This window comes from Strigops habroptila, chromosome 10 (assembly GCF_004027225.2).
Source record: "Strigops habroptila isolate Jane chromosome 10, bStrHab1.2.pri, whole genome shotgun sequence".
Classification (NCBI taxonomy): domain Eukaryota; kingdom Metazoa; phylum Chordata; class Aves; order Psittaciformes; family Psittacidae; genus Strigops; species Strigops habroptila.
This window is the reverse complement of record NC_046359.1, coordinates 32,776,284-32,788,378: the sequence shown is the minus strand read 5'-3', so window position 1 is coordinate 32,788,378 and position 12,095 is coordinate 32,776,284. Positions and strand designations below refer to the sequence as shown.

The window sequence follows — 12,095 nt, the reverse complement described above, 5'->3', positions numbered from 1 at the left end:
AAACGAAAGGTAGGGTTTCTACTACTCCTACACATTTAATTATTCATAGGTGGTGACCACAAACAACTGTATACATTAATATGACCTGCTCATCAAGACACACAGAATCATAGAATCACAGACTGGTTTGGGTTGGAAGGGATCTCAAAGTTCATTCAGTTCCAACCCCCTGCCACGGGCAGGGACACCTTCCACTAGAGCAGGTTGCTCCAAGCCCCTGTGTCCAACCTGGCCTTGAACACTGCCAGGGGTGGGGCAGTCACAGCTTCTCTGGGCAACCTGTGCCAGGGCCTCAGCACCCTCACAGGGAAGAATTTCTTCCTAATGTCTCATCTAAATCTCCCCTCTGCCAGGTTAAAGCCATTCCGCCTTGTCCTGTCTCTACATGCCCTTGTCAAAAGCCTCTCTCCAGATTTCTTGTAGGCCCCCATGATATTCTTATGACTAGATGCCAGGTTAAGAAAGCCTAACTGAGACATGAGAAAGCCCACAGAGGGTTTGTAGGGAGAAATATTACATTTTTCTATTTTCTACTGAGAGCAAAAATCATATTCAAACCTCCAGGTATTAAACACAAACCAGGTAAATAAGCAAGACATCAGCTAATAGTGGCTGCATTTACAGATAGTTGCTAAAAAACAGTATTTAAAAAAAAAAAAAAATCATCTGTGTAACATACATGAATATCACCCTTTGATTCAGTTTCTTAGTCTATTTTCCTATGGAAATGAATTGTTTTCTGAATTACTATGGAAGTCTTTTTTTTCAGTGAGCGTGCCTGCCAGACCATCCCTCATTTTTATCGTCTCAGAACTGGTTTTACACGGCTGCTTCGGACTGCCTTTCAGCTCATGTCTGTGCTGCCTTATTGTAACATCTGCAGGAGGACAGAAATGGGAACTCAGCCTGGTATTACCTGCTGTGTAGTCCTGCAAATTTTAACACAATCCCTCAAAACTAGAGACTTACTTTCTTACCATTCACATAAAGTATTCATGCAATCCTCATCTATTTTTTATTTCAGCTGATTAGTTTAGAATTTCCATGGGAGATTATCATGCTTTAATCAAAGTCTTAGGGGAAAAAAAAAAAAAAGCATTATTCTGATAGAATACCCCTGTGAAAGGTGCCATTTTTTTTAATTGTAGATCTTTAGTAGACTCTACCTTCTCATTTAGATTCCCAAATATGAGTTAATATTTAAACATGACAAAGCCAGTGCATGCCTCACCTAGCTCTAGAGATGTCACTGTGATTACAGCAGGAGTGAGCACAGCCCCACACTTTTTTAAACATTGAAATTTATGGCATTCTCAGTCGTGCAAGACAATGAAGTCATTTGGTATTCCATTATTCTTGTACTATCATTAATGTAAGTCAGAAAGAGCTTCAACACACTGTCACACAAGAATTACATTATTGAGATCATTATGCAAATGTTAGAAGGATTAAAGATCTTCCAGAAAGGGCCTAACTTGGATTAAGCAATTTGTAAAGCCCTACTGAAAACACGACTGGTGTAATGCATGCAAAGCTATGGCTTTGCTTTTGGAGGGCAGCTAGGTACAATGGATCCTTGCAGAACACCCAGCAGGCTTAGTGCTACAAAGCTGAACCATCAGGAAACTCTTTAACTTTGGCCTGCTTTGAAACCTTCCTAAACTTTCCTTTGTAGAAACGCATGCCTACTTTTGGAACCCTAGAAAGCAGGTTCTGTCTGAAAAGCCACCTATAATTTTTTTATGACAATGTTCCAAACTGAATCCTCTCTTTGCAGGCACAGATCATCAGGAAGTTTGAGATGTTTTAATTAAACACTGGCCTACACCATGCTTCACCACAACAAGAACTTACAACCTGATCCCAAAACTAATTAAAAGGAGGGAACCTCATTCATAGATGAGGTTACCTGTATGAGAAAAGCCACAAGTGCATAAAAGTAAAAATGAAACCTTGAGTTTCTTCAAGCATCCTGCTATCCGGCGTTAATAAGGTGCCAGAATTCTGGAGTCACGTGTCTAATGCCCTGGAGCAGTTAAAGTAGAATTGGATTTTAATAGCTGAAGTCACACATTCCACTTTAAAAAATTAAGGTTAATTGTTTTTAAACATCCCTGAGTAGGCTAATAAAGTCAGCGTTAATGGTATAACGAACACTGAAAATTAGAATCAGTTACTTGTTGAATTATCAACTGTATAATGAATAGGAGTCTATTATAACTAGCCAAATGCTGTACTGTCAATAAATCTCACCAATTAGGCTCCAAGAATCAATCTGTACTTAACTTGAAATACTGGCTGTTCAGTTCCAATTCTTTCCAATGTACATGGAGAAAATAATTAAAAAGCATTTACTCTGTTTTGTTGCTGGCATTATTTTAGGGCAAAGAAATGAATACAGCCCACCTTCATTCAAGCATGTTTCACATCAAGACAAACAAGTAAACAAAAACATCTTTTAAGAAACATGTGCTTAATGAAGAGGTGCAGCATTTCGTCCTAAAAATTATGTTAGCATTTAGGCACAAGGAAAGCACTGAAAAGCCTAAACACTCAGTGCATGGTATAGAATTGAAAACCCAGGGCTAGGTGCCTGACATAAGGGGTGAGAAAGGTTAGACTGAAGGTTGGGTATCCAAAAAACCATATGCAGAGCCAGCCCCCAGGAAACACTAAATCTCAACTCCCAGACCTTTCAGCTCTGCGTACGTCGTGGTCTCTCAACATAGCAATGCCAGCTGAAGCACAGACATGGGGAATGGGAGTCCTGGCTTCCAGTCTCCCTTCACCCTGAATGGTGCAAACTCCCGTATTTTATGCCCCAGGAGGATGCTCAGCCACCAAGGCATCGCTCCCAGCCTAGGCTCAAGCCTAGGGCTAGGGCTAGACTCCTCATGCCACCAAAGAGGACAAGGCGGAGCTTAACCCAACCACACTCTCTAGAGGCATTACAGTTAGAGCTGATTTCCCTGGGATAAATTAAAAAACATCACAATCAAAACCGCTTTTTAAAGTCCAAACGTCAGTGATGTTAATGTTATTTAGGCTACAGTAGGTCTCAGAAGTCTGAGCAAGGACTCCAGTGTTGGAGGCACCAAAAACTTGACAAATGAAAGAGCAGAAACTAGCACAGGAGATGGAACAAGCCCCAAGTAGTGACACAGTTATCCTGCATCATGAGAAGGCAATACATACAGCTAGAAATAGAAGAATGGCAATATCAACTATTGTTATTCCCTATGTACAGAATCATAAGCTAGATTTAAGTCTGGCCCATTGGTCCTATACATGCCCTGATACCCTGGAAAGGTTTCTACATCCTGATTTGCTAGTGACCCTTAGGGAGTTTATTGAAGCTGTCTGCTGCAATTGTACAATCCCGGTTATACTTTACATATTTATATATGTGTGTGTTATGAATCATAATGTATTTACTTAAATATATAATATTGCTTAATATTTAAGTGATCTTTACCTACTTTTGGTTTCCTGATCAGTGAGAACCATTGTCTTCTGTTGAGCAGTAATACCCTTTTACATCTGGAAGGACAAGTAAGCTTATAATCAGACTATATTTCTCTGGACTAAACATGCACAATTTCCACAGGTCTTCCCATTTTTAAAATTTTATATGCCTCTTTATTTCATCATTTTAGTTTGTCTCATCAATGACTGTAGTAAATTCTTCTATTACAAAACTACTAAAACCCTGCTGCTAATTAAGGCTAGACCTGTCAGGAATAGGGCAGAACTATCTCCTACTGGTCTTTCTATTCACACAGAGATATCTAAACTTCATTGTTTAAAATAGTACGGTCTCAGTTAATACGAAGCCACTGACACAGGTGACTTACAACACTTTATATTGCCACGAAGAGCCAACAACCCATCTTGTTTCTGTATGGCTGTGTCTAGCATAAGAGAAATACCACAGTACCAACTTAATCTGAAAACCTATAGAGGACATGATGCAAACAACAGAAATTAGCAGGTACTGGTAAAATGTTCCTAAATAACTCTAACATTTCCAGTTATGAAGAGATTTATTGAAACAGTCTCTTCTGCAGCTGAAGTAGTTCAAGACACACAGCACATAAGACATGAAGGGGAAAAACCCCTCCAGAAAAGTTAATATTCTTCCATCCATCCCCACATGAATCAGACCGACCTCATCATGAAGGGATGGAGGACTGCATGTCATTATTGAAGTATCTGGTGCCCAAGGTATGGGTGACTGAAAACGCTTGATAAATTCAAAAATAGTGCATAGGAAATATGTGAAGCGTGCACATTAAGCACAATGTACATACACTGTGTTTGTGAGGTTAGCCATTTATGTGAAAAGTGATGTATTTCGCATAGTCATTAAATGAGTTCTCAGCCTCTGGTCCCACAAGATTTTGCTTGAACAACTATGAAGATGCTCCTTGGCATAAATTCTATACCAGAACTTACTCGAGCACTGCACTGGTGCCCTCTCCTCACACCACTGGCAATAACCTTGCAAAACAAAGCACTGAACTGATTATCAGAAATTAGACTAGTTAAAAAAACCCTCCCAATATCTGTTTTATAAAGCATGGCTGAAACCAGGTCTTTCAAACCACTCTTTGAAACTCATTTCTCAGATGTACTTAAGTCACACGCAGTTAATCAGAAAGTGTGTGCACTGTAGAATTATCTTCCCTGGCTCATGTAAATTTCAAATTCATTATGTTAAAACAAACAATATCAAGCAGATACTATAAACTCTATAACTTAAGGACTAAAGGAAAATAAAATATAAAGCCAAAAAGATTTAGTGACCATAATGTTAAATCAGCAAATTTGGTTCCAAAGATATAAACGTGATAGGATTTTGAAGAACATTTTTCTTTAATCTCCAAGCTAATAGACTGATGTTATAACCTTCTAATCCTCTGCAGCAATGTGTATTTTGTCAAGCAAAGATTTACAGTTAATTTTCATTTACTCTCTGTAATTTTTTGTTTGTTTGTTTCTCTGGTTTTGCTTCTTGCTTTGCTGGAAGTTTAAGCATAAGCAACAGATGAGTCTTTGCTTTACATCAGGAGAAGATAAAATGATGCCATGACCTATTTAGCATGGTCTTGATTATATACAAGAAACAAGAAAATCGTGCTCTCTCTGTTTGTTTGTTTGGTCTTTTTTCTGTTTTCACTTGATTAGTCAATGCAACAGTGAAGGACTATTTTGCTTTTCATGCCATAATAGGAGATAAATAGATACTGCAGACCATGTCCCAGATAGTGTAAATCAGCTGAGCTGTGCCAGTTTTGCCCTAAACTTTTGTCCTAATTCTCACTGGAATGAATCATGAGATTCCTTTGAGCTAAATGTGATGTAATTTAAATTTATGAAGAACATTTGTAAGCCACGAGCTTACTGAAATGAGTTCTCATTGCCATATGACTTCACTATGAGTAGGGTCTGGTTTTGGTAAACACAGAATCACAGACTGGTTTGGGTTGGAAAGGACCTTAAAGCTCATCCAGTTCCAACCCCCTGCCATGGGCAGGGACACCTTCCACTAGAGCAGGTTGCTCCAAGCCCCTGTGTCCAACCTGGCCTTGAACACTGCCAGGGATGGGGCAGCCACAGCTTCTCTGGGCAACCTGTGCCAGGGCCTCAGCACTCTCACAGGGAAGAACTTCTTCCTAATGTCTCATCTAAATCTCCCCTCTGTCAGGTTAAAGCCATTCCCCTTATCCTGTCACTACAGGCCCTTGTCAAAAGCGCCTCTCCAGGTTTCCTGTTGGCCCCTTTAGGCACTGGGAGCTGCTCTAAGGTCTCCCTGGAGCCTTCTCTTCTGCAGGCTGAACAAGCCCAACTCTCTCAACCTGTCTCCAGAGCAGAGCTGCTCCAACCCTCAGAACATCTTCGTGGCCTCTTCTGGACTCGCTCCAACATCTTCATATCACTCTTGTGTTGGCTGAATGCAGGACTGCAGGGGGGTCTCACAACATCTCACTAGGAAGGGGCATATGCAGATATACAGAAGCATGGTAGTATTTTTCCTAATCAGCTATCTAGGTGGAAGATCTCGCTATTTTACTGAGCAGTGTGTAGCTGCTTTCAGACACAGCTAAGGTTTCCCCTTCCTAACAGCAGGCAGAGAGGAATCTAAACCTCTTAAATCGGATGCTAAAAGATCAGGCTTCAAAAACCATCACGCTAAATGCAAAATTTGCTTTCTGGTTTTCAAGTCTTTAGAGTACATGGATATCATGTTGCGAAGCTATTTGCAACACTTACAAGGTTTTAATTTAAAAACAGAGGAAGATTTATATTAGTTGCCTCAATTCCAAGAAATGCTGAGGTTGAGACTTCATAAAGCTGATTGGATCACAAGGAATGGCACAGGTAGTGACAAAACACTGCTCCCACTATCCTACAGGCCCACCTTTTCAGAAAGCTGTGCCATCATCAAGCCAAAGCCAAGCAGAATATTTTTTCTAATAATGACTATTTATGTAACTACAGATTCATTTCAAAAATGGATCCTGGTGGCACAGGCATGCCTGAATAATGGAGGAAGAGCTTTGCAATTCATTTTTTTTTTTTCAACTGAGACATGATCCATGCATTTGAGAGCCCCTACTTTACACACATGTAAATTGACTTACAAGAGAGAGACTGTAAGCCCTTGCTATATGCACAATCTGGCTTGAAGCATCTTATCACTGCATTCACCTAATGTGCTTAAATCAGCTACTCATCTCTTCAGATGCTTGTGAAAGAACCAGTTATCTAGGCTGTGCAGCTGGTTTATTCCTTTTGTGGGATAATAAAAGAAGGTAAAGGTGAGTATTCCAAGGAAAAATTAGGCAATGTACATTTTATGGAGAAGACAGAAACCAAAAATCCACTCCTGAGTTTTAGGCTGTACTGGGCCTGGCTAGGAGCGAGTTAATTTTCCTCATGGCATGACTAAAACCCTACTGATAACACACTAATCTTCTAGCTTTTGCTGAACAGGGTTTGCACAGCATCGAGGCCACCTCTGTTTCTCACTTTGCCCCCCACAGTGGGGGTGGGAGGTGGGCTATAGGCCTGGGGGACACAACCAGGCAGGTGAGCCGAACTAACCAGGGAGATATTCCATACCGTATAATGTCATGCTCAGCAGTACAAGGGAAAAATATTCTTCTCTGCAACTGAAAAATGCAGGATAAAGCTGGGAGGGTGCACATCCTCCTTCCAGGTATGCTCCTTGGGAGTCTTTTCAGGTCTGGGAGTCATGTAAGGGGCATCTCAGAATGAAAATATTTTTTATTTGTGTGCTATTAAACAAAGCAATGTACAGGCAAAGTAAATACAATTAGAACTGTGATGATAAAGTTATTAGTGATGCCCAACTGCTTTGCAGGTCTGAACCTAAAAAGCAATATGTGCAGTAGCTCGTGAAAAATCACTCCTTAGTCTTTACCAGTGGCCTTCCTTAAAAATCAATTTCCTTTTCTTTTTTGAATTAGATTAAAAGGATAATGAATAGTACTGATAGCATTCCTATTCTAAATTTAGTGAATACTTGCTTGGTGTAATCCCACTGTCACAAAAAGCTGTTTTGCTTGCAGAGTGCCCACAAGACCATAACACGGATAACAAAATGCCCATTTCCCCAGCAGAGCTGTGATGTTGCTCACGCAGGCACACAATAAAGTTGCTGTGGGATTTGTTTTCCCCCAGGACCTTGCTTAGGTCAGCTAATAAGTTGCACACTGTGCCCCTCAGAAGCTAGCAGCTGATAAGGAGAGATAAAGAAGGACAGAAAATTGTTATAAGGAAAAGAAAAGCATCTAAAAGATTGCAAAAGTGGTCAAGCCACAGGCTCGTAAAGCTTACTCTCCCTCCTCCCACCTTAGTTTTCCAAAACCATGGTATGTTTAGTCTCAGCCCTGATACTCTTTTCATTTCTGGACAAAGCATATACTGTCCTCAGGAACACTGTACACCCCACAACGCTGCAGATCAGTTCCTTCTGAGGGCACACGTGCCAGCAGTTAAAAATAAAGCTTCGAAATGCTTTTAAATACCTCTGCCTGAATAGGGTGGGAAGAAATTCTTCCCTGTGAGGGTGCTGAGGTGCTGGCACAGGGTGCCCAAAGAAGCTGCGGCTGTCCCATCCCTTGCAGTGTTCAAGGCCAGGTTGGACTGTGCTTGGAGCAACCTGCTCTAGTGGAAGCAGTGCCCATCTGTGGCAGGGGGTTGGAACTAGATGAGCTTTAAGGACCCTTCCAACCCAAACCAGTCTGTGAGTCTATGAATCTGGAGATGGGAGATTTAAAAAAACCAACCAACCGACCAATCAATAAGATGGGGGGGGGGGGGGGGGGGGGGTGGGAAAGGAGGAGAGAGAGAAGATAGCAAAATTCCCAGTTAGAAAAAGAGATGTAACAGCAGGACTTCTACTTGATCTGAGATGTTTAATGGTCTACACTTAATGCAATTATACCACTGTACTTATGTTGGGTTGCTTTACTCTGAGAAAAAGCTGGAGAGGAACAGAGATGTCACTATTCAGACCAGGTGCCTGCGCCAATTCTGTCAAAGACTAGGGTGCAAGTAGCAGTAACTCACAAGATCGGTAACAAACCCAAATGACACCTTCCCTGAACAAAGACATGCTGTCTTGCTAGGAAGGAGCTCCTCCTTTCTATAAACTTGCCCAGAGCTTGAGCAAAGCTGGAGCTCTGGACTCCTCTGTAGTACATACACAGAGAAAAAAGGTTTGGCACCGAGTAACAAGAAGTCCTCTTTAGACCTATGAGCAGAATCACAGTTACGGTGTTTGCATCTGGGAAGAGTTTAACTGCCAGGAATGAGTTACCAACAAAAAAGGCCAGCAGTAAGCTTGAAAGCACTGTTAAATTGCTTTTATTAATGTCAAAGGCATGCTGTGAGGAGTGTTTTGTGTAAGATAAATAAGATAAGTGAATGAAGTTATCCCGTCTTGGTTACTGAGAGCCAGAAAATAGTGACTGCTTTATTTTTACAAATGGCTATACTTTTATTAGTATCGATTATGCTGTAAGACACTGCACTACTTTTAGAAAAGTACATCCTCACTCCTCACAGATTACTCACATGGGCCTTTGAGAAATGTACAGCATGTAATGAATGTGCAACTTCCTTAAAATCTGACCTCGATATCTGTAACCGTCTTTATGGTGAGGAACCATTAAAAATTCATTCACTCTGAGCACACTCTTGGTGTGGCATCTATTTATAGTAGTATCTCTGCATACTTTCTAACAAAAGGAGCATTGTACAAGTGCTGGGTATTTTGTTCTTGCTCAGCGACTGTTTTACTTTGTGTTCTTTCCCATGGGCAACTTGTCAAGGCAAACAGGGTTATGGAAAATGTCCACAGTCTAATCAGATGGGGGGCTTTTAAAGTATTGTCTTCAAAACTTCCTTCCTCTCTTTCAATTCAGAGTAAGAATAGCCTGCTGCCCACAAACAGTCAGTCACTTAAACTATTTTCCTGTCCCAAGAATGTGTCAAAAAATATCTTATTTCACAGCAGGGAGAGAACCTTCATCAGCTGAGGTCATAGCAGTAAGGTGACAAGTGTTCTTTGTGTGTAGTATTTCTACTTCTAAGACCTCGAGGCTTTCTATGTTGGCAGGTGTTCTACACATGATGCTATTTTTACTGACTGAGACATTTTGTCCAGGGACAAAATTCCTCAAGTTCTGGGTTGGATGCCATAGTGAATGTAAAAAAGAAAGCTTTTCTGCAAAAAAAAGTGGTTCTGTCTTGCTGAACCATCGCTGCTTAGCAAAACACCGGATGACTTACCTCTGTTACCTTATCTTGCTTGACAACTTAATTAGAAAGAGCTAGTGTGCTTTTTAACTCCTTTCTCATCCATATCCTTACAGGCACTATACCTATATGTTGCTTAATGGGACACAGCTGAAATATCACAGAATATTAATAAAATAAAAAGATGCTCACTGTTACATTCCCTAATTAGCACACACAGCCTGATAAGTAACAATGTCTCCACCAAGTATTTGGATTAATTTGGGTACATCCAAAGGCTTGTTTGAAGTTGTAATGATATCTCTGATACTCCTTGATGCCAGAGCCAGAAACCATTTAAGGAATAGCACTTGCAGACTTGATTGTATTCTTTTTTCCTCTGGATCTGAGTATGAGCTTTGTAAAAGTAAATGTTCTCTCTGCTACCTAATACATACTGTATTTTAAAAGAGCTGTGTGAGTGCCAAACACAGCTAACTCAACTGGCAATCCTGGGGAAACAGCATCTCCCAAAGGAGGGGTCCCAGCTGCAAACGGGATGTACTCTGCTGTTCTCAGGGCACCAGCTAGACTTGTGCTGACATAACTATACTGAAATACAGAAATATGCTGGGCTGGTGCCATATGCTCCCACTTCTCTCCCACTGTGGCGAGTGGAGCATTTCCTTCTTTATGTGTCCTGAAGTGCACATTTCAATTGTAAATACTTACGTTTTGAAATAATACTGAGTGACAAAGGTGAAAACCTCCCACCTTTTGTTACTCTAGCACCATGCAAAGAAGCAAAACCTCCTGTTCATTGCCTCTGGTCATGCCTTCCTTTAACCTGAATCTGCTATCTATTTCCAGGGTGACAGAAGCTGGCTCCTGGAATTGCTGCTGCCTATGCGAGAAGATGAACCACACAGCACACAGAATGGGAGCACCCACGAGATTAACATGAGCAACAGGCTCCTGCATGTGTAAGAGAGCTGATAGTCCTTTCACTGTAATGCACTTTGCTCATTTCATTCAAGTCCTGTAAATATTCCCATTTACTGCCATTGCTCACCACACATTCCCATATCACTGGTGCTCTTCCTAGCAGCACAGTTTCCTTGTCAAGAACTTCTCTCAGCTCATCTGTTAGTGATTGCTGAGGGAAACATTCACAGGGATATGAACTGCAGGTGGACAGACTCTTTCAAATTCATCCTGCACTCTCCTGAGAACATCTCTTTTACCTCACAGACTTTCTCTGTTAACAAGATCTCTTCCCCATAAACATCACCAATTTGATAGAAGGGGAACAATAGAGCGAGGAATCCTTATTACTTCTCCTTGTACTAAAAAATGTATTTAATTACATTTTCCTATTATTTTAGCAAGAATTAGCTTGCCACTGCCATTGCTGAATTTACCTATCTAACTTTAACTAGCCATGGATTTACTTTCACATGTTAAAATGATGTTCCTGAATAAATATAGCTTGGCAGTTAGTGTACCAATATCTGTAAAAATACTAACTGTACAATGTCCTTTAAGATTGATAGGTCTCTTCCCAGTAACACACAGGGCAAAGCTTGCACTGGTGTCAAGCGTGGAACTTTAATGAATTTGAAAGTGAGTATTGTTTCAGAAAGATGCCAGCTTGAGCACACTGGCAACTGAAACACTATGTTCAGAATAATGATGTGCTTAGTGCTTTCACCTTCAGAGTGCTTCTCGAACATGAACCCTCTATGGAGCACTTAGAAATAATAAACATACATGGTCTTCTTAAAAAGGGTGATAAGACAGTGAGATAGTGATGGGAGAAACTTGACCCGCTCATGGCACAGCTGAAGGCTATGAAAGACCCCTGAGAAAATGCTTAGCAGTTATGCCTTTCCAACCCTAACTATTCTATGATTCTATGCCTGGGAAAATATATCCATTGCAACATCTAACATCAGTGGATTAAACCTAGACCTTTGCACCCTTCTTACACACCCTTTCATCAACCCTCTAACTGACTATTATAGGCATCTTCTTGCGTAAAATTGGATAAAACCTGACGGGAAGAAACAAGGATAGAAGTGACAGTATTCTGAGTAAAAGAAAGTCATGAATGCCATCCCAAGGAGACCTGCATGGAGCCTACATACCATAGTCATAAGTGATTTGGAAGGGGAGCAAGGTGACAAACATGTATGATGGCCAGGGTAATAAGACAAGAGCTGCGTGAGAAGATCCACAAAGCAGGAGTTAACACAGCATGTAGTTCAACAATGCATCTCCTTGCCACAGGACACTGTGGATACTGAAGAAGAAATGGATAAACACAT

General features: G+C 40.8%; 1 protein-coding gene across 2 annotated transcripts in view; it reads right to left on the bottom strand.

The window, feature by feature from the left end:
• LOC115613913 (follicle-stimulating hormone receptor) overlaps positions 1 to 12,095 on the bottom strand; it is a 103,442-nt gene that overhangs the window by 49,937 nt on the left and 41,410 nt on the right. The gene's annotated exons all lie outside the window — the stretch shown is intronic.